This window comes from Solanum dulcamara, chromosome 9 (assembly GCF_947179165.1).
Source record: "Solanum dulcamara chromosome 9, daSolDulc1.2, whole genome shotgun sequence".
In the NCBI taxonomy this organism is placed as follows: Eukaryota; Viridiplantae; Streptophyta; class Magnoliopsida; order Solanales; family Solanaceae; genus Solanum; species Solanum dulcamara.
This window is the reverse complement of record NC_077245.1, coordinates 20,350,062-20,355,666: the sequence shown is the minus strand read 5'-3', so window position 1 is coordinate 20,355,666 and position 5,605 is coordinate 20,350,062. Positions and strand designations below refer to the sequence as shown.

The following is a 5,605-nucleotide window of genomic DNA, read 5'->3' as shown; positions in this document are numbered from 1 at the left end:
GCCAGTTGTTGTATATATTTTTGGTCCACTTTTGGAACTTGTACTCATCTTTTATTTTGTAGCAACTCTGTACTTGTGACTTTCAGGTTTTGGGAGGGATCTTTAGTTGTTTATATCATGTTTTGGTTTACTTCTGCTTATTCTTTCTGCCTATCTTTATAATTTGCCACTCTTGTTTAGTTTCTTCCCTCAAATACATTACTTGAAGTTCCAGGTTGACGGGTTGGCTTACCTACTGGTGGGTTATAGTAGGTGTCATCATGACCTAAGGAATTGGGTTGTGACAATGAGCGAGGAACTAAGAGCGGTGTGGACGTCCAATTAGATAATTGTTCCTCTGGCTCGGCATTACGAATGCTTGATGGCCTCGTTTCTTCCTCCCAAATTGCGTCAACTTCCTCAAAAAGATCCCAGATTTCTTCCCCATGACCTCCATCATTGATATATTCTCGTACTGGAAACAACATATACAAGTGAGGTATTGTCCTAGCTAATACTTGATCAAACTTCCTGCTTGCCATCTCTAGATCGTCGTCTTCTGTGTGGACATATCCCATACCATACTTCAATCCTCTATCCGGAATATGAATAAGCTCAATGATTCCTTGAAAGTACTTCTCCAATCCAAAACCTAGCTCAAAACCATTTCAGAGTATGACAATGGCTATCATTTTATAAATAGAAGGCATAGGAGGTTGTGGGGCCAAATCATCACCAGTAGTAGTTACCAGATCCACTGTGTAGAAGTCGGTACCTCTAGTAATATCATCAACATTTGGCACATAACTGTTTGAATGACTTCCTTCACCATAAATGACCACCTCATAGTCATTCTTCACAAACTTTATCATCTGATAGAGAGTAGAGGTCACGGCTCCGACCATATGGATCCATGGTCCTCCTAATAATAGGTTGTAACTAGTGGTGATGTCCATCACCTAGCACTCTACAAAAAAATCAATCGGACTGTCACGACCCAAAAACTGAGGTCATGATGGCACACATCTCAAAACTCAATCTGATGTGTAACCCTAAAAATAAAACTCATACAAGACTCCCAAAGGGGAAAGTGATGCCACGATTTAAATAAAAAGAAAAAAAAATAATGAAGAAATTATCCCAAAACCTGGTGTCATAAGTATAAAGAGCATCTAATACAAGGTTCGAATCTGAAGATACAACATAAGTCTCTGAATGATACAAAAGACTGAAAAATAAAGATAGACTAGTGACGATCCGAATTTTGGGACCTCACCACTAATCTGAGAATACACAATCCGCTAGAATATTAACTGCCACGTGGGGTACCCCGACTAGTATCTGCATCAAAAAGGGACACAGAAGTAGGGGTGAGTACAATTCACATATACTCAGTAGGTTTTAGCTGACTGAGTATAAGGAATTAATCAAACCTATGAAATAAACTAAGGAATGCATCCACCTGCATACAGAAAAGTCCCACTTCGGCATCGGTGCCGCCAGTTTATATATATATTGATGCGAGTAAGGTAAACCCATAATAACAGCTCATAATCACAATTAACCAGATAATTCAAGCAGTACAAATATCAATGCAATGCAATGCAATATGATGATGCAATGATGTGGTGGTACGGTGGAATCAAGACTATCGCACAGACTGTCGTATACACCTGCTGAGCTGTGCTACCAAGCAGGGCCCATGGGGGTCTCGCAGACCATATACCTCAATCACAATATCTCATTATCCTTGCCACCTCCTCGTGGTCAAGGGATCACAATGCATCCACTACCCTGCCGGAAAACCGCCTCGGTCAGGGACTCAAGATACAAAGGTTGAGATCATAATGCATCTACTACCCTGCCGGAAAACTGCCTCGGTCAGGGACTCAAGATACAAAGGTTTAAAGGTGTTTCATTTTCTTTCTCAAAAAGAATTTCTATATTTCTCAACTTCTCATGTTTCATGATATGATGAATGAGGATGAATGCATCAAAACACATATGGCATGGAAGTAATATTCAACTCACATGTGGTATAAGGTTCAAAGTTCTCAAAACTTAACCTACACATGATATTCACCCTCAATAAATAGTAACAGGAAGGAAATACTTTTTTTAAAAAAATATTCACCCCTTTCTCAACAATATTTAAATACTCAAGTATGCTCAAAAAAACCCAACTCAATCTCTCAGGCGGCATCACAAGTCAAATAATATACTCAAGCCTCTCTTTTGGGCAAATCACAAATCACATGCTCTCAAAGCAAATAAGATAACAAATAAGGCCCCCACACGGGCTATGTAATACGAATAAACCCCCACATGGCAACACATTAATAAATAAGCCCCCACACGGGCATCACAATATATATAACATTCTCAACTCATACTACAACCCCATTCCAAAGTCTATAACATATGAATGACTAATTACCCCATCTCAATCTCAAAGAAAGATAGCCAAACCTACCTCAATTGCCGAAACCGCACTCGAATACCTCCACCGGACAAGCAACTCTTGAATTCAGTGCTCGGAATGACAACTCACTATCAACAATGAAACATACACGTCACAAGGAGTCCAATGACACCCATATTGATAGGTTTTGGAACCGGGGGTAAAATGGTCCAAAAATTAACTATTTTTGAAAAGGGTCAAATCTGGAAATTTATTGAACAATCCCATTCTATTGGTAATAAGGAACTCATGGTTGAAAAACCCATAAAAATAGAGCTCAAAACGAGTTAGAAATCATAATTTTCCTTAAATTCGGATTAGGGAAGAAACAAAGATTTTTGGGGTTTGAAACTAAAATTTAAGAGTTAAAATCGTCAAAAACTTAATGAAAAAGGAAGGTTTTAGGTCAAAAATCACTTACCCAACACTTTGCCTTGAAAATCTCTTCTCAAATCACCTCAAGGAGTTCAAGAACTCAAACAAATGTTGAAAAATATTGAAATGGGAAGAAAGGGGCATTTTCTGCCCGAAAAGTTACTATTCACGCGTGTTACTGTTCACGCGTGTTACTGTTCACGCGTGTTTTGTATAAATTTTCAAAAATCACCCTCAAGTTCATTACAATATCCACCACTAAAAAGGATGTTTGTCCTCGAACATAAGATAAAATAAAGTACCTAGGGTCTCAAAAAGCTGAGGGTACCGAGCCTGCATATCAGACTCTAACTCCCAAGTCGCCTCCTCAGTAGGCCGATGCTGCCACTGCACCTTGACCGAAGCGACCTCCTTGGTCCTGAGTCTACGAAGCTGCCTATCCAGAATAACTGTCGGCTCCTCCTCATAAGTCAAATTCGGACTCAATTCTACCGCATCATAAGAAATCACATGAGACTCATCCGGTATGTACTTGCGAAGCATGGAAACATGAAACACCGGATGGACAGCTGACAATTTAGGGGGTAAGGCCAACTTATACGCCACTCCACCTACTCTCCTCGGGATTTCAAACGGGCCAATAAACCTTGGGCTAAGCTTGCCCTTCTTTCCGAACCTCATCACACCCTTCATGGGCGATATTTTAAGCCACACGCAATCACCCACCATGAACTCTAAGGGACGAACCCTCCTATCAGCATAACTCTTCTGATGACTCTGAGTTGTCAATAGTCTACCCTGAATCAAACGTACCCGCTCCACAGCATCCCTAAGTAAGTCAGTATCCAATTCATCAACCGCAACAGAATCAAACCATCCAATGGGTGATCGACACCTACGACCATACAATGCCTCAAATGGTGCCATTTGAATGCTGGAGTGATAACTGTTATTATAGGCAAACTCTGCTAAGGGCAAGTGTTGGTCCCATCGGGCACCAAAATCAATCACACAGGCCCTAAGCATATCCTCCAACACCTGAATAGTCCGCTCGGACTGACCATCGGTTTGGGGATGAAATGCTGAACTCATCTCTAGCCGCGTACCCATACCACGCTGTAATGCCTTCCAAAAGTGAGAGGTGAACACTGAACCCCGATCCGATACAATAGAGATAGGCACCCCATGCATCCTAACAATCTCATGAAGATAGATCCTAGCTAACTGATCCGCATTGTAGCTAGTCTTCACCGGAAGGAAATGGGCTGATTTGGTCAATCAATCCACAATCACCCAGACAGAGTCATACTTACCCAATGCCATGGGTAATCCAGACACGAAGTCCATAGTGATACGCTCCCATTTCCACTCAGGAATGGGCATCCTTTGCATAGGACCACCCAATTTATGATGCTCATACTTCACTTGTTGGCAATTTAAACACTTAGCCACAAAATCAATAATGTCTCTCTTCATGCCACACCACCAATAGTGTTGTTTCAAGTCATGAAACATCTTTGCCACTCCCGGGTGAATCGAATACTTGGAACAATGAGCCTCCTCCAATATCATACGTACCCATTCACTAACCTTGGGCACACAAATGCGACCATTAATCCTCAAAACTCCTTCCGAATCAAGAGAGGCTGATTTTGCTTCACCACTTAACACTTTGTCTCGAATGGACCTCAACTTTTCATCTTCAAACTGGTGTGTACGAATCTGGTCCATCAAAGTAGACCTAGCCTCCACAAAGGCCAAAATACCATGATGTGTAGAAATATCAAGTCGGACCAACTGTCTAGCCAATGACTGAACCTCCAATGCCAAAGGCCTCTCCATAGCCTTAAGAAAGGCCAAACTACCCATGCTAGATGCTTTGCGACTCAGGGCATCCGCTACCACATTAGCTTTTCCCGGATGATAAAGTATGGTGATGTCATAGTCTTTCAATAACTCTAACCACCTACGCTGCCGCATGTTCAGATTCGGCTGAGAAAAGATATACTTAAGGCTATGGTGGTCAGTATAGACCTCGCAATGCACTCCATAGAGATAATGCCTCCACAACTTCAGAACAAACACCACTGCTGCTAACTCTAAGTCATGGGTAGGATAGTTCTTCTCATGTACCTTTAACTGTCGAGAAGCATAAGCTATAACTCTACCTTTTTGCATCAATACACCACCCAAGCGGACTCCCGAAGCATCACAAAACACAATAAATGCCACGCCCTCCTCGGGTAAGGCTAGAATAGGTGTTGAAGTCAATAATTCCTTGAGCTTTTGAAAGCTCGCCTCACACTCCTCAGTCCACTGAAATGCCATGGTCTTTTGAGTTAGCCTAGTCAATGGGGCTGCAATAGAAGAGAATCCTTGAACAAACCGATGATAGTAGCCTGCCAACCCAATAAAACTCCGAATCTCGGTAACCGAAGTAGGCCTAACCCAATCACGAACCGCTACAACTTTGGCTGGATCAACCATAATACCATCCTTGGTCACTATATGACCCAAGAATGTCACGGACTCAAGCCAAAACTCACATTTGGAGAATTTTGCATACAACTCCTCCTCTCTCAATCTCTGAAGGACTGTCCTCAGGTGCCTATCATGATCCGCCTCATTCTTGAATAAACCAAGATGTCATCAATAAACATGATCACAAACGAGTCTAAATAAGGTCGAAATACCCGGTTTATCAACTCTATAAAAGCAGCCGGGGCATTAGTCAACCCGAAGGACATAACCACAAACTCATAATGCCCATAATGAGTCCTGAATGCAGTC

At 41.8% G+C, this 5,605-nt stretch overlaps 1 long non-coding RNA gene across 1 annotated transcript; it reads right to left on the bottom strand.

Moving 5' to 3' along the window:
• Window positions 1-979: 979 nt before the first annotated feature.
• On the bottom strand, window positions 980-2,491 carry LOC129904177 (uncharacterized). Its single transcript, XR_008770394.1, has 3 exons — window positions 2,453-2,491; window positions 1,413-1,441; window positions 980-1,320 (listed from the first exon to the last, which is right to left on the bottom strand). It is a non-coding gene; the product is annotated as an uncharacterized LOC129904177 (long non-coding RNA).
• Window positions 2,492-5,605: the final 3,114 nt, after the last annotated feature.